The sequence below is a fragment of the Equus caballus genome, chromosome 9 (assembly GCF_041296265.1).
Source record: "Equus caballus isolate H_3958 breed thoroughbred chromosome 9, TB-T2T, whole genome shotgun sequence".
Lineage (NCBI taxonomy): Eukaryota > Metazoa > Chordata > Mammalia > Perissodactyla > Equidae > Equus > Equus caballus.
The window spans coordinates 83614669-83641094 of NC_091692.1; the positions used below are offsets into that span (position 1 = coordinate 83614669).

Sequence of the window (26426 nt, forward strand, 5' to 3'; positions counted from 1 at the left end):
GCTGGTGCAGCCTTGGCTTATCTCAGAAACTCTCCGAGACACAGCTACTACTCAGAAGCACCCTGTTGATTAGTGCAACTGGCTCCTAACAGTCTTGGTGCCCTGAGGCATGTCACAGGCACCCTTTCTGCCCAGCAAACATTTGCCAGTAATTGTGATGTCACCACTTTTAGTCAACAGGTCCTGGTTTGCTTTCAAGGGGTTGTTGAGATCCCTTTTGGATTCTTTGTTGGAGATTAGGGTGGGAAATAAGCAGGACTGCTGAGGAGTCTCGGCTGTCACTTTGGAATATGAAAACAGTCTGGCTTCAAGTAAACCCAGTTTGAGATTCACGCTCCCTCCTCCCTGCGCTCCTCAGCCGTCTCCCATAATCACTGGTCCTGGATGGGAATTTGTGGGAGCTGGTTGGGCCCAAACTGCGATTTCTCATCCAATGCAATGGAAAAGCCAAAATGAGAAGAGTAAAGTTTAAATCAGACAAATTGCACAAAGGTCCACGAAAAGCCACAAGGAGACCACGTGCCTTTCCGAAGGTGGGTTTCAAGTTTGGGCTATAGAGCCAGGAGCCACACTTGTGCTGGGGGTAGGGGTGGGAGCCGAGGGGCAGGCAAAGCAAGGGAAGGGTTCAAGTAACTGCCTAGAACAATGGGGACGTTTTCGTGGTGATGCCAGGGACCCAAGAGGAAGAAAGTGAGATCTGAGATGTGTTTGTGATATAAAGTGGAGGGGTGCTATACCCCTACTTCAGCCAGCACCCCTCTAGTCTTACGGTTTATATTTTGAGTGACCGGTGAGGATGCAGATTTTTTTAAGTTAATAGGCTTTACTTTTTAGAGGAGTTTTAGACTTATAGAAACATTGAGCAGAAAGTACAGAGTTCCTGTATATCCCTTTTTCTCCGCCCCCCTCAGCTTCCTCTATTATTAATATCTTGCATTGTGTATTACATTTGTTACAATTGATGAATGAGTATTGGTACATTATTATTAACTGAAGTCCATGGTTTACATTAGTGTTCACTGTTTGTTGTACATTCTGCAGGTTTTGACAAACTCATCATGTCATGTATCCACCATTATAGTACCAGACAGAATAGTTTCACCATCCTGAAAATGTCCAGTGCACCATCTATTCATTCCTCCCATAAAAACCTGGAAAGCACTGAGCTTTTTACCGCCTTCTTAGTTTAGCCTTTTCTAGAATGTCATATAGTTGCAATCAGACAACATGTTAGATTTTTCAGATTGTCTCCTTTTACTTAGCAATATGCACTTAAATTTCCCCCATGTCTCTTTGTGGCTTGATAGCTCATACCTTTTATCACTGAATATTCCATTGTATGGAGGTACCACAGTTTGCTGGATGTAGAGTTTTAAGAGAGGCCTTGTACAGAAAGCGTGTTTAAAAACTACTGGTTTCGAGTTTATGGCTTCCTTTTATGAGATGGCCGGGATATTGGATAGGTCAGCGGCAGAGACAGCACCCATGGAAACAGAGATGGGGGTGAGCGAGTGGGTCACAGAAAACTTCAATTCTTAAAGACACACAAAAGAAGGCATTTAAAATGGCTGGTGTGAGGGGAAGAACACTGGACCAGGAATGAGAAGATGGGGTCTGACACAACTTGAGCACAGAGTGAGGATTTGTTCACTCATTCATTCATTCAGCACTGATTTACTGAACACCTACTTGGAAAACATCATGCTTGACACTGGGAATAGCATAAGGAGCAGAGCAGCTGCAATCCCAACTGATGGAACTTTATGAAAGTCAGGCACTCACCAAAGGGGTCATGTGAATGAATATACAGTTGCAAACAGAGTGAAGTGGTCTAAAGAAAGGCATCTTGACTGCCATTGGAGGGTCACGGAAAGTTTCCTACAGGAAGGGCACTTGACCTGAGATCTTACAGCTAACTAGGAGTTGACTTGGATGAAGGAAGAGGCTGCTGCACTTTTTTTTTTTCCCCTGTGAAAGATTGGCTCTGAGCTAATATCTGTTGCCAATCTTCCTCTTTTTGCTTGAGGAAGATTGTCGCTGAGCTAACATCTGTGCCAATTTTCCCCTATTTTACGTGGGATGCCACCACACCATGGCTGGATGAGCAGTGCATAGATCTGCACCCCAGATCCAAACCCGCAAACCCCAGGCCACCAAAGCAGAGCACATGAACTTAACCACTATGCCATCAGGCTGGCCCCAAGTCTGCTGCTCTTGTGACCGGCTCAACTAGCATCCTGCTTACCAGACTCTTCCATTCCATTGTCCTCTCTATAGAGTAACTCCATGATGGAAATGTAGCTCTTTTTGGAATGACTGAGGCATACAGTGGGTGTGATCCTATGACACCAACCCAAAGAGCCTGCAAGTATCTCTAGCTGATACAGGAGGGCAAGAGCTAATGGAGCTTTATTTCTTGCTTGCTATGTCCTCTATCTCCATTTTTCCTACCAAACATGTTTTGAGCAATCGTGATGTTCCAAATACGGGACCTATAAAATTAAATGAAATATGATGTCTGCTTCGTCGATGAGTCAGCATAACATTGCATAATACACTCTAATGGCAGTGCTGGCAGGGTATCCTGGGGCATTCATATGCTTGTTCATCCTGTAATATGTACTAAGTGTCTGTTGTATGCCAGGCATTGTGCTGGGCCAGGGACACAGAGATGAAAGAGATGCACTATCAGCCTATGAGGACCTTACTTTCTAGCACAGGGGACAACCTATAAACACAATTCAGCATAGTGAATGCCAAGGTAGAGATGAGAGGTAACAGAACTACTTGGAAGAAGGCTCTATTGAGAGTTCTTGCTTAAGATGATCTTTCTTGCTTTAGACACAGGAAATAGACTTTTCCTATTTTATAGTAAAATCATTTATGAAAATGTAGATATGTAGATATTTTAGGTAAAAAATTCTCTTTACTTAATCTAAGGCCTGAGATAATAAATTGCTCACTCTGCAGAGGAAGCCTCAGTGTCGCAGCATTAAATAAAGATCATTCAGCTTCCTGTGGTGGAAGGTAGAAACCAACATGCTGAGGGCGGTCCTGTTCAGGTGGAGGTGGTGTCCTTAGTTAGTTCCCACTATGAATTTCCTGGGGTCTAGTGAATGAATTAGATGTTTGGAGTAAAAAGTAGTTCCGGTTTTCCTTTTGGAATAGAGAATCAACCATTGCCTGTCCTTGTCTGTTTGGTTGTTTTAAATAAGGGTCTGCCCCATTGGGAGCCTCTCTCTGTTCAATCAGGGTGATTAGAGAAAGGCTGAAGGGGCCCTGGAATTGATTCCCAACCAGGATTTGAATGTGGGTGAGCTCTGACAGCCCCTCACACGCTGTCTGCACCAGCAGGTGTTTTCTTTCCCGATATCTTAGGGTGACTCCAGGACAAGGGGATGGCAGGCTCAACGAAGGTGTTCATCTTTTATCCCACTTTCAATTGCGTAAGTCTCTGCCTGATAAACAGATGGACAGGTCTGCGAACCACCTGCACTGTACGTTCCCATAAGGAGATGCTCAAGGCTGCATCTCCCAGGCTTCCCAGCTTGCCTGCATCGTCCAGAACTACTTATTGTTGTTACAGTACAGTAGTTAATAACATGGGCTCTGGATTGCCAGATCTGGTTTTGAATCCAGTTCTGCCACTGACTAGCTATGAGGTCTTGGACAAGCTGCTTTATCTCTCTACGACCTATCTGTAAAATGGGTATAGTAACAGTACCTATGTATCAGGATTCCAACAGGAAATAGATGCTACACTCAGGTTGGGATCATTCAAACAAGGCTTATTTACAAAAGGAGAAATTTTAAGTGTGTGAAAGTGGTTTAGGGAACCACACAGGAGAATGAGGTAACCCAGGTTAGTAGCACAGAGCTGTGACCACTCCTAAGCCAGTAGGAAAGAGGGGAGAGAAGTGACAGGACCCAAAGGGGGAGGAATTGCTTGGGAAGTCCTCTTTGAGAACAGCTGTGACCTTAGTCCACCAGGAATAACCTCACAGGGAGGGAATCTGACCTTCCTTTCCTTTCTTTCTCCAAAATCCTGCTTTCCTGAGGCACCCCGTTGGCCAAACCCAACTAGAAGCTAGAGGCTTGAGGGCAGGTGACATAATCTGTATGGACCAGCCTCCCAGGGCAGAGACAGGAAAGTGGAAGAGGGTGGGGATGGCTGTGGAGGACCAATGGAAGATATCCAACACAAACCAATTCACAGCTTGTCTGAACTGATTAATTAATGAAATGATATTAAGAGGTTAGTACATTTCCTGGCATTTCCCTGCATTTCCAGTATTTAATGATGTTAGCTATGACTATTAGTGCTGCTCTTTTCTAGATCAAATGCGAAAGAGTTGCCAATGTTTTAGGGTGAAGTGCATGAAGCAGGACCTAACTGGAAGAACAGAGAGTCATACATATGTCCCAACTCAAACCCATCATTGAAAGTGAAAGTGGGATAACGATGTGTTTGTGCTTCCTTTGTTATAAAAAGAAAACTGTTTTCTCTCTCTTCTCCTAAGGAATGCTCAAATACTTCTTCCAACCCATCCCACTTCCTGCACTCCTATTTTCTTTTCTTTGTCATTTCTGGTAGCAGGTGGACATGCTATTATGAAGAAAAAGAGGTTTAAGCTACTAATCACTAAAGTAATGGTTCTCGAAAGAATAGGTTATTGGGTTTTGGAGGAGCAGGAAATGGGGCCTCCACTTGCCAAGACACCATATGTGTGGAATGTAGAGTGTATGAAGATGACAGGAGCTCTCATCATCAAAGAGGCTGACCCTTTTAGAAACAGCTTGATCCCTGATCTTGCTATTAACAGATCGTCCACATGGTCCTTCTTCTGCCATCATTTTCTGTGTGAGCAGGAACAAGTCACGTTACCTGGATTTCTGTAAATTCTCTGTCTTACCTCACAGGAGTATTCCCTAGGCTAAAAACATACAGGAAAGAGGTGAGTCTTTTTGCATGAGGAAGACAGCCTGCCCTCCTGCTGCCACCTCTCTTTTATGGGTGGGGAGCCTGGTCTGGAATGGGCGAAAAGGTTTGAGAAGATCAGGATGCAAGGAAGAGAGACCCTGCTGATAGATAAACCCATGATCCTCAAGGTGAGGGATGTGGAGGAGCCTGGCTGGAGGACAGCAAGAGGGAGGCGCGCAGAGGTGAAATGCTTCTGTGGGAGGCAGCTTAGACAAGGGACAAGCACAGGCTTAGAGTTCATTAGTCAAGGAGGGTTTTGCACCCCAGGTCTACCTCTTACTGATGGTGTGAGCTTGGATAAGCTGAGTCACTTCTCTGAGCCTCAGTTTCCTCATTGGTTAAGGTGGGATAACAATATTTTTCTTGTAGGTTTATGTGGATTAAATGAAAGAAAATCATGTAAGCAAAGACCTGCGGGAGCTCGATAAATGGCTCTCTGGAAATCACTTACTTCATTATTTTGTTTTCTGTTTTATAATCATCCACAAACACACCAACAATACGGAGCCAGGAATAGTTCACAAAGATTCTCTAGTTTGCTGAACCAATACCAACAGGAAACAGAAATATTTCCCAATTCTCTTAGACTCAAGTGACTCAACTTCTCTGGAAATGCCTGGCAGGTTTCCATCTCCTTCCATTTGCTCCTGCGGCTTCTCCGTCTGGAAGGCTGCCCTTCTCACACCCCAGCACCGTCAGCTCCTCCCCCTAGTTTCCCTGTGTGGATCCTTCCACTAGAACTGTGTTCTCACCTCCACTGAAGATCTCACACCCTGAGATGCTCAGGTTTGCCCACGGATGGCCTCCCTATTGGGCTGTGCCCTTTCTGCAAGTGGTATCTGGGCTTTGATACCAGCAAACACTTGCACGGAGCTTCTGGGCTCCAGACATTGTGTTACTATGCTTCCTACATGCTCTCACATTGAACTCTCACATCTGCCCTATGGGACATTGTTACCCCCCCACCCCTTTATGGATGAAGAAATTGAGGCACCAAGTGTCAGCTCTTTTACCAAAGGTCTTGAAGTTCCAAGTGGCAGAGCCAGAATTCAAACCCATCTGACTCACACATCTCTGTTCTTCTCTACACTAGCCCTGTTGGCATTACTATCTCTGAGGGCAATACCTTCCCCATAGTATGTGTTCAGGAAGTACTTATTGAACTAACTGGAATAAACATCCGGAGCTATACTTAGAAAGTTTTATTGTCCTGAACTATAGACCTTTATTTGAAGGAAACGGTGATGTAATGAATTTGCGTCCATGAGGCAGAGGAGAAAGCCAGGTTTAACGCTTTAAAGTCATTCTGCCGTTATATATAAAGCAATTGATGTAGGATCCTTTTTGCACACACAATTACCTAATATGGTATAAACACACACAATCACACCCACAGTACACACACCACACGTTTCCCTTCCCTAGGTAGCTATCCCTTTCCTGGGATAGCTTAGGGTGTAAGATTCCAACACATCTCTCTGTGTCCTTGTAAGGAAATTCTAACAACTCACGTTTAGAATGTTGCCTTTGGTGGGAAGCAGCTCGAGGCTGCACAGAGGAATGAGATAAATGTTATCCTGGTTGTTGGACTTGACTGTAGTTTAACCCCGAGGTCACTGGGAGGCCAGAGCAGAGCAAGGAAAGGAATGTTGGCTCCTAACCCAGCTGAGCCTCGGGGCAAGCTCACCTCCCTCCACGGGCCTCCCCACCAGGCAGTGTGACAGTCGGTACCAGCCCTGAGCAATGCAGCAGCCATGTTTCTCCCCACTGGAAGGGCGCCCATCCCCTGGCACGGCAGGCAGGACAGCCCAGGCACCTCCCTGCAGGGCCTCATTCCTCCTTCCCCACACAGCAAAAGACTCACACAAAAGACACTTTCAGAAACTGGTTACCTAGATTTGAACTTTTCAACAAGGCTTTTTGTTTTTTTTTTCCCCTTTAAGCTCCATAGCTAAAATACCAGATCCTGCTGTTGCTAAGATTAAGGATTTTCTCCCCTCTTTTCTCCCTCGGCTCAGTTTCCGTTGATTAGGAAAGACCAAGAGACGGATTACTGTTCCCTTGCCAAATGGAGAGGGTGCTCGAGCTCCTGAGGCTTGCTGTGGGATTGGACATTATTCAGCCTGGTGCTAATAGTCCTTAGTTACTCCTCACGCGCTCACAAAAGCCACACGCGTTTGTGTCGGTAACTAAGGCCTACAGAAACCACTCAGCCCTAAATGCACACAGGAGAACCGTCGCGTTGGAGTAAAAGGTGATTTCACGTGAATATTTACAAGCTGCACGTATCACATGCCATGATTCACTCAGCTTATTTTCATTGCATGCATTTTCTTCCCATTTGCAGTCTTTATTTATTACAAAATTAAGGCTGTTAGCAAAATAACACATTTGGGTGGGTTTTCTTTCTCTCTCTCTCTCTTTTTGTTTTTTTCAATTTTCCTGCTTTCTAATCTATTTCTGGGAAAGTGTGCCAATATAGCAGCAAAATTTGTCATAGCTGCCAAACCCCAGGAAATTGACTAGGTGTTGAATGGAACCAAGTCCTTGCCTGGCCCTTACCACTGAGGCCCGAGCACAGTGGCTGTGTGAGCCCTGTGGTTACCAAGCTGCAGCAGCTCCTGTCAGTCACCAGTTAGTGACAGGAATCACCCATTTCTCTGACTTTCAAGGTGGAGATGCAGGTGCCATGCCTGCTAGAGTGTTCACTGGATGCTCGTGCTCTGGAGCTAGAGACACTTGGGTTTAGTGCCCAGCACTGCTCTGTGACCTTGGGCAAATGACTTTAACACTCTGAGCCTCCATTTCCTCTGATTCAAAGCGAGCACAATCCTAGAACCTTCTTCACAGAGTAGGTACCTGTGAAAATGCTTGAAGTGCGTGTACTCCCTCAGCTTCACACGTGACAAGCTCTAGACAAATCTTCACACTAATTACACACGTGTGATCCTGCCTAGGTGGGGAGGATGCCGAGGAGATGCACACCCTGGGGAGGTTAACTCCCTCTCCTAGAGCACACATCTAATGCATTTTAGAGCTTCCTGTCCAATCCATGTTTGTTTCATTCCAAAGCTTATGATCTATTTGCAATAAAACACATGTCGCATATCTCTTGCTACTTTTTACAAGAGGTATTTGAAATCTGGCAAGTTTGAGCTTTTGAGGCCTCGACTTAGATATAAATGATAAGAACAGGTAAAAAAGACTCACGTTTTCCCAATGCCATTGCCTGTGTGGAGATTAAATGCATTTTTTAGAAATGTTTTGATTTGGGGCTGAGTTCTATTTCTGTGAGACCTGCAATTCCCAGCTCTCTTAAACTTTGCGGCTGCTGTTACGATCTTGACAACTGGCTTACCCAGAGATGCATCACTCAATCCCAGAGGAACATCCTCTTCAGTTCTGCATGTCATTTTCCAAGAGAAAGAGAGACACAGTGGGCACGGCCAGAGGAGGGCCACCAGGATGGTGAGGACGTGAGAACATGGTAAGAGCGATCTCAGGTGAAGAGGCCCGATGTGTGGGAAACAGGTTAAACTTTACCTTTTAGGCTTCAGGTAGAAGGTCTTGGGCAATAGGTGGGAGTTACTGGGAGATGGAGTTGTATTCAACTGGAGAGAGAGAGTTTTAAGCCTGAAAACAGTTCAGCAATAGAATGAGTTCTGCTGAGGGGTTGAGTTGATTTTCCATCCCAACCACTGTGCCCCATGGACTGAGAAACAATTTTTAACCATGTTTTTCAAAGGATTTATGCAAAGACAAGAAGATAACCAAGGTCCCTTCCAACTCAAAGATTCTATCCTTGTGTTATATCTGATGCCTATAGATTTGCAAAAGGCTGTCCTCCACCCATTTTCTTTCACTCATTCACATGCAGTTAATCAGTTGACCAGAGAACAGCTATGATGCTCCTACTCTATGGCACAAGGTACCAAGTATGCAACAGAAAACGTAGCTTGCTCTCAAGTACCTTACAGTCTTGTGGGGTAAATGGACAAGAAGAAAGACATTTGTAACACAGCATTGTAAGGGTTAAAAGCAGAAGCACAGAGAATACTGAGGAGCAACATCTACCCCTGTCTGGAGATGAGAGAAGGCTTCCTGGAGGAAGGAACCTCTAGAGTGGGACCTAGTTGGTGCTGGCTAGGTGAATAGTGGGAGGCGCGTAGCAGGCGAGGCATTAGCATGAGCAAAAGCTTGGAGGCCTAAAAGAACAAGGCAGAGTGGGGAGCTGTAAGCAGTTCCATTTGGCTGGAGCAAAGTCTATGGAGATGAGAGTAGGGACAAAAAGAGATGAGACTAGAGAAAGAAGTTGTGGTAGATGGTAAAAATGGCCACAAATTCTTTTCCTCTTACCAACAAGGGAAGTCTGTTTTCTCTTCTTGTCTCTCGTATCTGAGTTGGCTATGGGCCTTGCTTTGGCTAGTGAAAAATTAGCAAATATAATGCAAGAGGCTTGAAAAGTTCTTGCACTTGGAAGATTCTTGCTACTCTTAGAACCTGGCCCTAACATTTTTATAAATCCATGATAACCTGCTGGATGATGAGAGATGCTTGCCCCAGTTTCTTGGTCACTCCAGCCCCGAGTCAGCTATCCCCAGAAGCAGAGTCACCTCGCTGACCTACAGTTGACCGTGGATGTCTGAGTGAGCCCAGCTCAGCACAGCCCAGCCCACATTCTGACCCGTAGAATCCTGAGCGAAATAAATGGCTATCATTCTAACCCACTACGTTTTGAGTGTCTTTTTTTTGCAGTAAAAGCTAATTGATATGGCAGTCAGAGAGATTTATGTTAAGGAATGTTAAGGAATTTGGACTTGAATTGGAGAGTGCCAAGGATACTTCAAAGGGTTTAAGCCATGGAAGTGGTAGTACCAGATTTGCATTTCAGAAAAATCACTATGGGATCTAGCCAGTGAGAACAAGTGTGGTTAAGCATCTTGCATATTGTAAAGCAGCAGACAAATACAGTTGATGAGTAAAAATAGTACATACACAGGGCCTGGAGATGCACAGAACGCAATTTTAAGGCAAGTCCTTCAAATCAAACCTCTTGAAAACATCCAACAATGGCACATCTGGCTACTAACATGTTATCTCCCATGTAGCTTGCTGCTGAGAACCAGCCCTGGGCCTAGAGGAAGAGCTGGCCAAAGCAAGGTGGCGTGGAGGAGGGGCAGAATGAGCCATGGACCACTCACTTCTCTCAAAGATGACCTGGATCAGCCAGTCCATCTCATCTGGTCCGTGTATCAAAGACCTGAGTCAGGGGGCCTCAAGGAAGCCTTTTAGGAGATTATCATAAGGAGATAATCAGAGAACCGCACAAAGATTTTCAGTGAGTTTGTTCTTTGCAGCATTATTTATAATGTGAAAAACTTAACATTTTAAATGTCCAATAAGAGGAAAATGACTTAAATTATGATATAGCTACATGGTTGAAAACTATGCAAATGTTAAGTAATCTTTTCAAAGATTACGGCACAGAAATAAAGCTCACATTAAAAAAATTATAAAGTATATGACAAACAGTTTTCCATGAATATTCATTCTGCCCTTTTACCTTTAATAATAGAACTCCTGATTTTAACTGGACACAGGGCCACTCAGCTGGAGACCTCATTTCTCAGCCTCCCTGGCTTCTGAGTATGACCAGGCAGCTGAGCTCTGGACAACGGGATGTGACCAGGAGTGACATGTGCCATTTCCAGATTGTTGCCTAAGGATTCGTGAAGGAAAGTGCCCTTTGCCCACTCTCTTTCCCAAAGGTTGACTTGCAGTTGTGATGATGGGAGCTGGAAGATACTCCTGGGACCCAGAGACTGTTGAGGAAGCAGGCGTCATCTATGTTGATGAAACTCCTGCCAAGGGTGAACTAGGTGAACCAGGGAGGCTCAAGTGACCCAGGAGCTGCTGTATATTCAAGGGACACTCATTGGAAGGTCACTGATCAGGTGCTCAGGTGGGCAAATTGGAAACGTCACACACTCAGTCAGTCGCAATGTCATGCCGCGCCAAATCTTCATACTCCTAGCCTGGCACCATATTGCTTAGATTAGCTGTGGCATTGTGGGCACTACAAGTGTCATGAGAAGCTAAAGGAAGAAGGACTATCACAGGAGTGTAGGTTGGTACACATAAAGTGTGAATCAACTCGGGCTATTGATTTTGGGTCGTTTCTCCTTCGGGTGATGTCTACTGATTCTAGGTTCTATTTCCCTTCTTTTATGGGTTGAATTGTGACCCTCCTCCCCACCCCCATTCTTATGTTGAAATCCTCACCCTCATTACCTCACAATGTGACCTGACTCTGCAAAAGGGTCTTTGCAGCTATAGCGAAGTTAAGATGAGGTCATTAGGGCTGGCTCTAATCCAACATGACTGGTGTCCTTATAAGAAGACACATAGACACATACAGAGAAGATGGCCATGTGACAACGGAGGCAGAGATTGAAGTGCTGTAGCTGCAAGCCAAGGATCGCCCAAGATTATCAGCAAATCACCAGAAGCTAGGAAGAGGCAAGGAAGGATTCCCTCACCTGAGCCATCAGAGAGCATGGCCCTGCTGCCATCTTGGTTTCAGACCTGCATCCTCAAGAACTGTGAGAGAACAAATTTCTGTGGTTTTAAGCCACCCAGGTGGTACGTTGTCATGGCAGCCCTAGGAGGCAAACACACTCTTTCTGGGCAGCCTGCCTCTGCAGAAATGGCCGAAGCAGGCAGAGCTGTCCAAGCAGCAGGCATCTATAGGGTTCTGTCCCCTTACACAGGGCTCTGGGAATGAGCAGCTGGCCAGGCTGGAGCCCTAACTTATAGAGTTTCCTTTAGCATTAAAGCCAGAACGGACCAGGCAAGAAAAATGGAAAGATTTACTACTTAATACTGACTCCTACCAGGGCTATGGGGGAAAGAAACAAATCAGCGGTACCTGGAAGACCTTCCTGGGAGGCTAAGCCCAAGCCCATGTGTCATTCTCCATGTTCCGTTCTACAGTATCATTCTTTTTCTGGGACAAAACCCTTCCCAAATTCGTACTCAGACTTCCTGATCAGGCAGAGCTAACTAGACAAACGTGAACATCAGCGCCAATAAAATCACGTTACATCATTTGCACTTTTCTCATTTAAATATCATTACCATAAGGTGGAGGTCCTAGTGCCAGGGCAACACTGAGTAATAGGAAATGAGCAGTGTAGCTTTGCTTGAGACTCTCACTCCACTTCACTTCCTGCTGTGTTCTTATCTATCCTCCCATTTGCCGTTAAAAAGATACAAACAGTTCCAGAGTTCTGCCTTTTTCTCATCTCCTTTTGCTTTTCTCTTTGCCAGAGATCTCACTTCTTCTCCTCAAGTTTGACCTGGCCTGTGGAGTTTCTACCGAATTTGCTAATTTAGCGCTTCCATTTCTTCCAGCTGAACTTGATGATCCTTCCCCTTCTCCTGTTCAATAGCTTCTCCCCCTGATCAATGCACCATGCACTGCTTTCCATGACTGCAACCCCAGAGCCTGACACCCATTCCTATGACCTATCTGGTGTGTCCTGAGTGTGAATTCCAGCTCGACTGTGAATTAGCTCCATGACCATGTGATAAATTCTTCAATAATTCCAGGCAGCAGGTTGGTCATCTGTAAAATGAGATGTTCTACTTTGTGAGAATTACATAAGATAATGTATGTGAAGCCTGATGCATATGGGCTTTGTATTAGTTATCTAATGTTGCGTAGCAGTGGCTTAAAGCAGCAATAATCATTCATTACCCCTCACCATTTCTGTGGCTCAGGAATTCAGGAACAGCTTGGCTGAGCTGTTGTGGTTTGGAGTTTCTCATGAGGTTGCCATAAAGATGTTGACTGGACCTGTCAAGCCTTGGCTATGGCTGGAGAATCCACTTTGAAGGTGGCCCTCTCACGTAGACCACTCACATTTGTGTTGGCTGTTGATGGGACGTCTCAGTTCCTCTCTATGTGTGCCTCTCCACAGGGCTGCTTGGATAGCCTCGTGGTTGTCTTCCCCTAGTCAGAGAAATCTAAGAGAGAGAGAGAGAAGCGTGTATCTTTTCTATAATCTAACCTCTGAAGTCACAAAGCATCAGCTATACCACATCTATGTGTTGAAAACGAGTCACTAAGTCCAGCTCACATTCAAGATGAAGGGATTTAAACTCCACTGTTTGAATGGAAGAGTGTCAATGAACTTACATATTTTAAATTCATGACAAGCTCATGATAAAAGCCAACTTTTATTTTAATTTTAGTAGATTATATGTATGTATTTTTTAATTAAAAACATTTTTATTTATACAAATGGATGATCACATGCTGCCTGCTCATTTTCGTCCTTGCCTTTCTACTCCAGTGTGGCATGGCAGAAGTCCCAGCTGGGTGGCCACCACACTGGGTTGCAGGGCCCAGGTACTTCCTGTTCCAGGAGCTCATTCCTGTGCTCAGCTCTGACCTGTCTCTGTCTCATTGTCACTGTCCTCAACTAGATATTTCTGGATCTCCTGCATGACCCAGGCCCTGGTGGGGGCCAGCACCACGGGTGCTCATGACGACAAGGGCCCCTCCCAGGATTCCCCAGCAGAGCAGGTACCAGTACCTTTGGCTGCACAGCTGGGTCTCAATGAGGATGTAGGGTAGCAGGGGGTCCAAGGAGGGTTCTAGCCCCCTCACAGCAGCTCTGAGCTCTGCCTATCCCTAAAGAGCCTCAGAATGCTGTGGGCATCCTGGCCTCAGCCAGTGGGGTTGAAGGCTGCATCTGGGAGAGATGTGAAGAAGTCTGACGCTCAAAAGCCATGGCTCTGTCAGGTCCAATGTACACATTCAGAGTAAGCAGTGGAGACCTAGGGGTATGGCAGCACAGCTGTCCCTGGGGGCCTTGACCTCCTTCTCATTCGTCCTGCACATGGTGCTGACTGTGGAGGGGAACTAGGTTTGCAGCCTGAGCATGAAGTTCTCCACCAGCAGGTAGATGCTGGCCTTTTGGGGGGCCTTGGCTTCAATGACTGGCATGACGACGGAGCGGATAGCAAACAGGTGGTTACAGAAGGCGACCTCCTTCTGTGTGTAGTCACACGTGGGCTACACCACCACCAAGTCGCTGTGTGGCTTGTCTGAGAAACTTGTCCCAGACAAGGAAGGCCCCTCTCCCTGACACCAGGATGGTCCTGAGCTTGATGGCCAGATGGGTGCTGCCATCAACATCAGGAGCTTGAGGTAGCCGTGGGTCCAGGCCACATGTAGAATCAGGTGGGTCTGCAGGGTCTGCAGAAGCTCCTCCTTGGCTGTCAGAATCTTCACTGAGTCGAACAGTCTGGATAGAATCTTGACCTGGGCAGCTGTGGGTAGCCCATCTGGGCTCTAGGGTCCCGGTTGTGGGCTGGCTCAGCTGCTCCTCTCCGTGGGCAGTGCTGCACACTGGGCCGGTCGAACGCCACTTCAAAGACAGCGATGTTTGTTGGTTCAAAACCTCTGGAGTTTCCTGGGGTGAAATTCGAACTGTTCCCAGTCCATGGAGGGCTGGGAGAGCGACTGAAGAAAGAATCTCCAGGCCACTCCAGATTGGTAGGTGGTCTAAGAAGCAAAGGAACTTACTTAGGAGGTTTGTCCTGGGCAGTCACAAGACGAGTAGATCTCTGCATCTGCCTACCAGAATGTTAAAAGTTTATGCAGAGCCCTTAACTGGATTCAGTTGTGTATACTCTCCAGATGGCCTCGACAATGCATTACTCTCTCAAGGCTACGTCCTTGAAAATGGCTCCCACTGTGGGAACGGTGGGCAGAACGTACATGTACATTCCAAGGACAGGGGAGGGGGCGGGGAACATTCCGATTGCCTGGGTCTAGCTTTCCTGTCAGCTAGAGGTCATGTCCTTTCAATGACCCCCTCCAACAATGTGCCATGGGAAGCCGTCAGTCTGCAGGATCAGCTTCATTTCAGCCAGGGGTTTCGCTCTGTCCTCTGGGCTTTGGCCACAGGCTGCTCCCTCGTCAACGTAGACAATCCCTGTCACAAAATGCAGTCTTTTGACAGAATCTCTCCTCAGGCCCTCAAGGACCTGCCAGACCCTGAAGCCGGACAAAGGCCCCCCCAAACCACATCAGAAGAACCTTCTCCCTGGAAAAGATCAGCTGGCTCTTCCCAAGCATGGCTCTGAACTTGCAGACATAAAGCACCTTGAAATAGTCCCTGCTGAAGGCACTTCCCACTCGGGTCACCATGACAGGTAGGCGTTCCTTGCACTTCACACACTTTTGCTCATGGCCAGGCCGTGGCAGCGCCAGTTCCCTGTACTCGTCATCCATCTGGCACATATACAATATATATATATCTCTGTATCTGTGGTAAAAAGAAAAAAAATGTCATTTCTAGAATTTTCCTCCTCCTGCTCTGGCACCCCCTTAACTATTGATGCTGGCAGTGGTGCTATGGACTGAATGTTTGTGTCCCCCCAAAATTCATATGTTGAAATGCTAACCCCCCGTGTAGTGGTATTAGCAGGCGGGGCCTTTGTGAGGTGATTTGGGCATGAAGGTGGAGCCCTCATGAACGGGATTATTGTTCTTATAAAAGAGACCCGAGAGAGCTCCCTCACCCCTTCTGCCATGGGAGGACACGGTGAGAAGGTGTCGTCTGTGAATCAGGGAGCGGGCTCTCAGCAGACAGCGAATCTGCTGGAGCCTTGATCCTGGACTTCCAGCCTCCAGAACGGTGAGAAATAAATTCCTGTTGTTTATAAGCCACCCAGTCTATGGTATTCTGTTCTAGCAGCCTGAACTGACTAACACCGGGGTAGAATAGTCAGACTAATGTTTGGTGACTGAAAAGATCACTCTCTTTCTTTCTGAAACAGTTTCTTTAGTCTTTTTCAGGTAGATAAGCCACTGATTAAAAGCTCAAACTCCCTTTAGGCCTGATGTTTTCCCTCTTAGAAAGTCTCTCCTTTCCTTTCTTCCTGGAGGACCCATGCCCTCTCCCCTTGGCTGGACCTATTTTTCTGCACACAGCTCTCTTTACCCCACCCTCGTGGCAATCTTCCCTTGGCCTCCATCTTGGTTCTTTGACTTCAAGCAATGGGGAAATTCAAACTATGGGTTTTTTTCCCTGAAAATATTGTGATAAGTTGTGTTTAGATTTCCAGGCTAGTTGCCAAAACCTCATTTCTCCAACAACGTAATTGATATCTGACAGCGAAAACTTTTGGAAGAGTAATCGTGTTATCAAATGAATAAATACAACAGGAGAATGTATTTTTCATTTATTACTTTTATTTCTTAAATTATCATAGGAGAAAATTGGCTGTTTCTTGGGTATATAGTCCTTCCAATTTTAACACATGTATGATTTATGTAACCAACTCCACAATCAGAATGCAGAAAAGTTACAGTGCCCCCAAAAATTCCCTTATGATACCCCTTTAAAATAACATCCCCCATCCCCACCGTGGCAACCACTGATCTGTTTTGCTCTGTGTCATTATAATTTTGTCACTTCAAGAATGTTACATAAATGGAATCTTTTGATATTTAATGTTTTCTCTCAGCATAATTCTGTTGAAATCAATCCAAGCTATTGCATGTATCAATAGTTTGGTCCTTTTTAATGTTCTATAGTATTCCTTTATATGAATATACTACAGCTTATTTATCTATGTGCCCATTAAAGGACATTTGTGTTGTTTCCAGTTTTTGGTAATTGGGAATAGAGCTGCTGTAAACATTTGTGTACAGATTTCTGTGTGAATACAAGTTTTCACTTTTCAAGGGGAAATGCCCAGGAGTAGAATTGCTTAGTCATATGGTGTGTGTGTGTTTAACTGTATGAGAAACTGCCAAATTATTTTCCAGAGCACTTGCACCATTTTCCATTCCTACTGGCAATATACAAGAGTTTCAGTTGCTCCATACCCTAGCGAACACCTAGTATTACCAGTATTTTTTCTTTTCGCCATTCTAATATGTATGTAGCAGCATCTTAGGCTTTTCTTTTGCATTTCTCTAGTGGCTAATTATGTTGAACATCTTTTCATATGCATATTTACCACACTTGTATCTTCTTTAAGGAAATGTCTGTTCTTTTGCTCATTTTAAAATTTTTTCTTCTTACTGTTGAGTTGAGAGAGTTCTTTATACATACACATATACAAGTTCCTTGCCAGATATCTAATTTAGAAATAGTTTCTTCTAGTCTGTAGCTTGTCTCTTCAATCAGTTAATAATGTTTTTTGCAGAGCAAAAATTTTTAATTTTAATGAAGTTTAGTTTATAATTTTTTGTGTGAGCCTTGCTTTTGGTGTCATTTCTATGAACTCCAATTCTTCTATCTTCTATGGTTTCTGATGAGCAATCTGTCATTTGAATTTTTCCCCTATAGGTAAGGCATCATTTCTCTCTGGCTTCTTTAAAGATTTTTTTTCTTGGGTAGTTTTCGGAAGTTTGATTATGATGTGTCTGGGTGTGGGGTTTTGTTGGGGTTTATCCTGTATGGATTTTGCTTAGCTCCTTGAATCTGTAGATTTATGTCTTTTGCTAGACTTGGGAAATTTTCAGCTATTATTTCCTCAAATATTTTTTCATCAACGTCCTCTTTATCCCCTCTTTTTGGGACTCCAGTGACCTAAATTTTAGACCTTTTTTATTGCCCCACAGGTCCCTGTGACTCTTAATTTTTGTTCAATCTCTTTTCCCTTTGTTGTTCAGATTGGATGATTTATGTTGATCTATTTTTCGATTCACTGACAATTTTCTCTGTCATCTCAGAGCTCAAGGGAGTTTGTTAATATACTTTTTGGTTCTTGTACTTTTCATTTCTAAAATTTCCATTTGATTCTTTTAATCTTTTACATCTTTGCTGAGATTTTCTATTTTTCCAGTAGTTTCAAGAATATTTGCTATTGCTTGTTGTGGCATTTTAAAAATATCTACTTTAAAGTCTCCATTGAAAATTATGGTATCAGTGTATATTAGCTTGCTTAGACTGCCATAACAAAATACCACAGCCTAGGTGGCTTAAGCAACAGAAATTTACTTTCTTGCTATTCTGGAAGCTGAAAGTCTGAGATCACGGTGTCAGGATGTTTGGTGGTGTCTTCCAAGGCCTCCGTCCTTGGCTTGCAGACGGCTGCATCCTCATTGGATCTCACGTGGTCTTTCTTCTCTGCACAGGCATCCCTGGTGTCTCTCTGTGTCTAAGTTTCCTCTTATAAGGACCCCAGTCACACTGGATTAGAGCTCACCCCAATGGCCTCATTTCAACTTAATCACCTTTTTAAAGACCTTATCTCCAAATATAGTCACATCCTAAGGTATTGGAGGTCAGAGCTTCAATATATTCATTTAGGAGGAATACTATTCAACCCATAACCCTGCGTCATCTTGAGGTTACTATCTGTTGATTGCCTTTTCCTATGTTGACTGAAAGTTCTCCATATGCTGAGTAGTCTTGGATTGTACCCTGCACGTTATGTATGTTATGTTGTGAGACTCTTGGCCTTATTGAAATCCTATTGAAAACACAAGTATTTTTGCTTTATCAGGCAATTGACCTGGTTAGGTTCAGGCTACAAGTTCCAACCTGCCATCTGTAGGCTATGGTTCCCATGTCAGTTTGGTTTTTAAAGCCTTTGCAGTTCCAATTATATCTGTCACAATGTGTGCACCACCCAGGGGTCAGCCTGTGATGTGGGCAGCGGCCTGTCTGTATGTTCGTTCTCTGAATTCTTTGACACACTGATTATGATCGCCTCTATGCGTGTATAGATTCCCGGGATGCCCAGGAGTTCATAAATAACTTTTTGCGGTCACTTTCTTGATATCATTCATCTTTGCAATCCACTGGTACTTATTCCCTGGGTGTCCCCTTTTTGTTTCTTTACCTAGAAAGCTGGGGCTTTAGTTAAACCTGCCACACATTTTTGTGACTATGTCCATGTCCAGAGCCAATTACTGGGAGAACAGAGCAAGAGTAAAAATCAAAAGGGAGTCACCCCACCTTCTTGGAATTACAGCCCCACTGATCAGAGAGGAAGGGCCCCCCCGACACCTTTCCCATTCAGTGGGCTCCCATTAGGGGTCTTTGTTACCACTGCCATGGCATTGCTTGGCGACTGGGACTTGAGAAAACAGAAGGATAAAAAAAATCAAGTGAAATTTATACAGTCTCTTATTTCACCATTAGAATTCTCTTTTCACTCCTTGAGGCAGAATTAAGGGCTTCTCTGGAGCTCTCTGTGCTGGTACTCACTTCTGGGTTTCAGGCTGCCTTGTGCTCAGGCTGGGGGATACTGGAGGAAAAAACAATGAAAATTCTCCACTAGTTTGTTGGTACTTCAAATTCTGGTCTTCTTTCTCAATCTTCCTGCTGCTATTTACTTCTCAGTGTCCCCGAGTACCTGCTGCATGCATTCTGTCCAGGTCTTGTAGCCACATTCAGTGCAAGAGACAGAGTGGATCATGTCTACTCCATCTTACCAGGAAATGGAAACTCCTGAAACAGAACAATATTAAAATTGAATAAGAAAATGATGGAAATATGTCTTTTGAATACTAATGCTTAAGGCAAACAGATACAATTAGGAGAAGATGAAGCTATGGGTAGAAAGTTTAAGTGAAAAATAGTAATTCTGAAAGAGATGGCTAAAAATCTATGAAGGTTTTTGAAAGTGAGGATATTAGTACTTATTGTATAATTTTAGGTGAAAATGGATAGCTTCTATCTTCTTGAATGCTGACATATGACTAATACTATCTTTATGCTCATAAGCAACGATTAAAATAATTTTTCAGCTCAGAATAAAAGGAATGGGGAAGAGGAGCATTCATGGAGAATATAAGAGTGAAATGAGAGAAATGGAGGTTAAAATGATATGTGTGTGTATTCATATGTTTGAGTGTGACAGTAAAGACAGAGAAGGACAGAAGAAAGAAGAAAGCTGTGAATGTTTGAGTTCCCTTAATGGGAAGACTAGAGGTATGAGAAATAACACGCATCATGTTCTTCCTTGGTGGCCTTATGGTGGCATCATTGGCGTGAGACAGCTTAGTGCTGTTGTCTCCACAATAGGGTTTGTACATTCAAGGCTTTATCCAGACTTTCAAAAGCAATGGGGCATATTCAATCATCTTTCTCTTGCTAAAATTAATGATATTAGGAATATTTTTAGGTAAGGCAAAAAAGTTTCTATCATTAGTCAGTAAACTAAAATTTGCTTCACTCATATTTCGCATTTTCTTTAAATTTCATTTTTGTGTGTCTTGTTACACACACAATCATAATAATTATATCTAGCGCTTTATGCATTTTACTGTGTTCCAGGTACTGCTTTAAAGGTTTTACATTTATTATTATTTTAACTCTTACAACACCCAGTATGTATACTTGTATCCCCGTATAAAAGATCGAGAAGCTGAAGCACAGACAGGTTAAGGAACTAGCATAAAACCAATTAACTAATAAGCGACAGAATCAAGGTTTATTAGTACAGTAATGCATATATTTAATTTATACATAAATTACTATAGTTTTATATGAATAAAGATAAACAGAAGTAGCAGATTAAAGTTTGGAGACTATTTGTCTAAAGCTAATAGGCATGATAGCAACATAAGAGTGTGCTCACTGGGAGCTAAACCCAACACTCAGTATAGTGTATTAGCATTTACAAAGCACAAGCACGATCCTATTTAACTCCCAAAATATTCTTTGAAGTAGTCAAGCATATCTCAAGAACACAAGCAAAATAAAAAAATGCTGAGGCAGGCCCAGTGGCGCAGTGGTTCAGTTCACACCTTCTGCTTCAGCAGCCCGGAGTTCGCTGGTTTGGATCCTGGGTGCGGACATGGCACTGTTTGGCAAAGCCATGCTGTGGCAGGCGTCCCACATAGAAAGTAGAGGAAGATGGGCACGGATGTTAGCTCAGGGCCAGTCTTCCTCAGCAAAAAGAGGAGGATTGGCAACGGATGTTAGCTCAGGGCTGATCTTCCTCAAAAAAAAAAAAATTAAAATTAAAAAAAAAATCAGAATCAGTTTAAAAAAAAATGCTGTTTAATGAAGTCTGATGGACTTGCATATAAAGTCTAGTATTTCCACTTACCACATCTTAGGGTATTTCCTAACTTCTCGGAATTTCATTTTTCTCATTTTCAAAGAGGGCAAATAATATATATCTTGTTGGGTAATTATAGCATTAAATGGCATATTATAATATAGGGTAGTGGTTAAGAATATAGATTCAGGAGCTGGACTCTGGGTTTGAGTCCTAGCTCTGCCGCTTATTAGTTGCAACTTTCTTCATTAAGTTAAAATTTTCTCTTTGCCTCAGTTTCCTCATCTGAAGAATGGGACTAATAACATTACTTCCCTTACAGAGCTTTTTGTGTGGACTGATTCATGTAATGTATTTAAGACCTGGCACCTAAGAAAGACTCAGTAAATAATGACTGCTATAATAAATATAAAGAGCTTAAAACAGAGTAGGCATTCAATGAATAACAACTCTTTGTAATCATTATAGCCATTGAGAGCTTTATTCAAGATTAGGCAAATAAGAAGATTCCAAGTCTCTTACGTCTGGGCTCCCTGCTGTACACGGTCGGAGTTCACATGCGCGGGTACTTTTGTCCTGAGGGATGGAGACAAAATGTGTTCCTGGGGAGAGGGCAGTTAGGCTTGAGACAGCACTGGGATCTGAGTAGGATTTGGAGAGACAGGACACAGAGGAGGGAATTTCAGGGAGAAAGAATGATGCAAAAGCCAAGAGATAGTAAAAGAAAAAAATGCTCAAGGCAAAGTGAGTACAATGCTTTGATTGGAGCAGAGCTACATTTTAGAAAGATTAACTCGGGTGTGTTATTTGGGTAGGATTAGAATAGGAAAAAAACCAAGAAGTGAGAAGACAAAAGAGAAGCTTCTTGTGCTCATCCAGACTTGACTGATGAGGACCAGACCTAAGGGAGCCATGGAGAACGTGGACAAGAGAGGACAGATGAAAGACGCACTCCAAAAGGAAAGTCAGCAGGGTTTTGAAATTCATTAAATGACGGATGCACCAATGGAAGTAAACAGAATGACACCAGTATTTTCATTTTAGTCAGTGTGGCATTTATGATGACATGGAGAAATAGGAAGGTAATGTTTAGAGGGGCAATGATAGGTTTGACTTTTTACATTGAATTTGAATTAACAGAGAAACATTTTAAATAAAAATGTCCTGGGGCATTTGGAAAAGAGATTGCTCAGGTCCAAAGATAGAGTTGGAAGTCATCTGCATAGAGGACATAACTGAAGGAGGTCTTTATTATCCAAAGAAGTGGAAATTTCACAGTAGAAAAAGGTCATTTAAATAAATCCATACAGAACAAGACCCATATTTAACAATAAATAGTGAGAAACTGGTTAAATTGAGACTTAAAAAGAAACAAGTAATTATAAACAATTATTTGTATCTTACATTGAAAACAGTTTATATTGTAATTCCAACTGGCTACTAATTCTTAGAATGAATAAATAATTACTTGTTTATTTATTTTTGTTGTTGCCGTATACCCGATAAATCCGTGCATTAGTCGGTTATGAGCATCTATGCTCTATTTTACTTTAAAAGAAACATAGGTACATATTTACTTTCTAATCTTTTTGTCACTTCAAAGTCTTCCTTTTAAAATAAATCACTGGCGTATTGATTAGTGTTTTGTCTAGTCTTTCATGCTCAAACCTCACGTATAGTAAAGAAGCCAATCTTGGCCCCTTGATGTGGAGGGAAAATTTAAAGACTTTTGGCAGGTAATCTGAATGCAATATCCTTTTCGATTTTTATGACAGTTTCCCCTGAACTTTTTAAAAATACTTCTTTAAAAGTTGTGGTAAAATAAACATAAAATTTATCATCTTTACCATTTTTAAGTGTATAGTTCAGAACTCTTAATTATATTCACATTGTTGTGCAACCAATTTCCAGAACTTTTTCAACTTGCAAAACTGAAACTCTATACCCATTAAACAACTCCCCGTGTCCTCTTCCCCCTCATTCCTGGAAACCTCTTTTGATTGTATACCCAGATGTGGAATTTGTGGGTCATATGGAAATTCTATTTTTAATTTTTTTTTTTTTTTTTGAGGAAGATTAGCCCTGAGCTAACATCTGCCGCCAATCCTCCTCCTCCTCTTTTGTTTTGCTGAAGAAGGCTGGCCCTGAGCTAACATCCTTGCCCATCTTCCTCCACTTTATATGTGGGATGCCTGCCACAGCGTGGCTTTTGCCAAGTGGTGCCATGTCCGTACCCGGGATCCAAACTGATGAACCTCAGCCCACCGAAACAGAAGGTATGCACTTAACCACTGAGCCACCGGGCCGGCCCTATTTTTAATTTTTTGAGGAGCTACCATACTCTCTTCTATAGCAGTTGCGCCATTTTACATTCACACCAACAGTGTACAAGTGTTCCGATTTCTCTACATCCTTGCAAACACTTGTTATTTTTTTGTCTTGTTTTCTTTTTATAGTAGCTGTCTTAATGATATGAGGTGATATCTCATAGTGGTTTTGATTTGCATTTTCCAATGAGCATCTTCTCATGTGTTTGTCAGCCATTCACATATCTTGGAGAAATGTCTATTTTGTATATATTTAGAGAAATGTCTATTTAAGTCCTTTGCCCATTTTTGAATCAGGTAATTTGGGTTTTTGTCGTTGAATCTTAGGAGTTCTCTATTTAATCTGGATATTAACTATCAGATATATGGTTTGCAAATATTTTCCCCAGTTCCATTTGTTGCCTTTTAACTCTGTCTGTTTTGTCCTTTTTTGCACAAAATTTTTAATTTTGATGTATCTCAAATTATCTCTTTTTACTTTTGTTGCCTGTGCCTTTGGTGTCATATCTGAGGGGGTTCAGAACATGCTACCCCAAAAGATGGCACCTTGACATATATAACATTTTAAGCTAAAGGAGTTTGCAAAAACGGAAAGTCACAAAACTCTTATGCGAGATGCGCCATTGGAAAAGGAGCATCCTTATCTCCAAAGATAAAGGAATGCCTAGAAGAATCCAAACAAACAGGCCTCGCTAAGTTTCCCCAGTTTACTGCACTTACCTCATGCTCTTTGCTCTATTATATTTCTCCGTGACTGTCTACTCTTCATCAAACCCAGCATAAAAATGCTCAAGTTTAACCATTTCTTTGGGTCTGGATTTCCTTTTGAAAGTTTCCATGCCCCCTAAATCTTATATTAAATGAATTTGTATGCTTTCTCCTATTAAATCTATCTTTGTCAGTTTTATTTTCAAGCCCAGCCAGGGATCCCAAGAAGGTCGAGGAAAATTTTTTCCTCCCCTTCGTGTCCAAGAAATTACTGACAAATCCAATGTCATGTAGATTTTTCCCTGGGTTTTCTTCTAAGAGCTTTATTGTGCGGTCTTCCATTTAGATCTTTGGCCCATTTTGAGTTAATGTTTGTATATGGTATAAGGTAAGGGTACAACTTCATTCCTTTGCATGTGAATATCCAGTTTTCCCAACACTATTTGGTCAAAAGACTATCCTTTCTCTATTGAATAGTCTTGGCATTCTTATCAAAAATCATTTGACTATGTATGTGACTATATATTTGACTATATATATTGACTCCATATACATATATATTTCTTGGCTCTCTATTCTATTCCCCTGGTCTATCTGTTTATCTTTTTACCTGTATCACGCTGTTTTGATTACTGTGCTTTGTTAAAAGCTTGAAATTGAAACACATGAGACTTTCAACTTTGTTCTTTTTCAAGATTGTTTCAACAATTGAAGTACTGGTTTTTGCTTTTACAGTATAATTTTAAAGAGGGAAAATTTTCCTAAAATATTTGAGGGTTCATCATTTTTTCCCAAGGACTTAATTTTTTGATATTCAAATCATTTTCTGTGAGGACTTTGAAGTTGCTATTCTGTAATCATCTTTAGAAATTTATCTTCTTCTTTTGTTAACTGAAGTAACTCTTCCAGATTCCCCTCTATGAATGGCTTGGCAAGTATTTCAGCTGTACGCTGACATCATGTAATCCTGCATCTTTTACAAGAGGTGCGATTTTACTCTGAAATGGAATTGCTCTCGTATTTCATGGTACTAGTAGATGTTTGCATGTGGTAATCAGTGAATAACTGCTTCACTTGTCTCAATGGGCTAGGAAACGTTTGTGTTAAATAGAGAGGGATGGTTGAGTAGAGACTAATTTTTATAAATTGTTAGTTTTTTGGTGAATATTTTACAGAATTAAACTTTGAGAGTTTAGGGACCCTGATAATAAACATTTAAATAAAGATAATTTGTTATTGTTGAGGCCACAAGAATAGATATTTTTTTCAGCATAAAGCACTTGAGAGAGTTGGAAAGAAAACCAAAGTGGTCATAAGACCATTAACCTTAGAAGGTTGAAAGGAAAAATATTTGGAGTTGCGAGGAAAGGAGCTTCCAGGGATTTATGAGAAGAATTTGGCTAATTAAAAAAAAATTACAGGGGCCCACCTGGTGGTGTAGTGCTTAAGTTCATGCACTCCACTTTGGTGGGCCAGGGTTCACAGGTTCAGATCCCGGGTGCAGACTTACACACTGCTCATCAAGCCATGCTGTGAAGGCATCCCACATACAAAAAAGAGGAAGAGTGACATGGGTGTTAGCTCAAGGACAATCTTCCTCAAATGAAAAGAGGAAGATTGGCAACAGGTGTTAGATCTGGGACAATCTTCCTCAGCAAAAAAACAAACAACAACAACAAAAATTTACAGGCAGGAAATAAGAGAATTCAGATTAGTTATCTCAGGAAGACTGATTCTTGAGGAAAGAGAAGTATGGGATGTGGTTTGCTCCTGAAAGAAAGAAAGAGGACATTGGGACCAGCCCTGTGGCCTAGTAGTTAACTTCTGCATGCTTCACTTTGGTAGCCCAGGTTTGATTCCCAGGTTCACACCTATACCACTGGTTGGTGGCCATGCTGTGGTGGCAACACTCATACAAAATAGAGGAAGATTGGCACAGATGTTAGCTCAGGGTGAATCTTCCTCAGCAAAAAAAGAAAGAAAAAGAAGACATTGAGCATGTTCAAGACTCTAAGCAGAGTTCTAGGTATAGGAAATGGAGAAGGAAGATACCGTAGGACTTGCCCATGTCTTCTCTCTCAGATGTCACTGCTTTTTACTCAGCACTGACATATGAAGGAGAAAGACTACAGGTCCCAGGAGCTCTGAGCTTGACCAGGCAGTGGTCTCTGAGTATTCTCTGTTGAGTTGTTTAATCAGACACATAAAAACAGGTCCATACTCAGAGAGGAAGGCTCCAAGGCCATGTGCTGGACATGGTCTGGACTCAAACTGAAGAGAGATGAGTATGGCAATCACTTGTGACATACAACTCAAGTTTCTTCCCATTTGCCTATTTGTTTTGTCCCTTATTTCATTCCACAAAG

General features: G+C 42.7%; 1 long non-coding RNA gene and 1 pseudogene across 1 annotated transcript in view; one reads left to right on the plus strand and one right to left on the minus strand.

Moving 5' to 3' along the window:
• The first annotated feature begins 207 nt into the window (after window positions 1–207).
• The window catches only part of LOC138915644 (uncharacterized), a 37738-nt gene continuing 11519 nt past the window's right edge, over window positions 208–26426 (plus strand). Inside the window, exons 1-2 of the long non-coding RNA XR_011421740.1 lie at window positions 208–533; window positions 15029–15208. This is a non-coding gene — a long non-coding RNA (uncharacterized lncRNA). The remainder of the gene's footprint in view (window positions 534–15028; window positions 15209–26426) is intronic.
• Window positions 13427–14809, minus strand: LOC102150147 (cytoplasmic tRNA 2-thiolation protein 2-like; annotated as a pseudogene).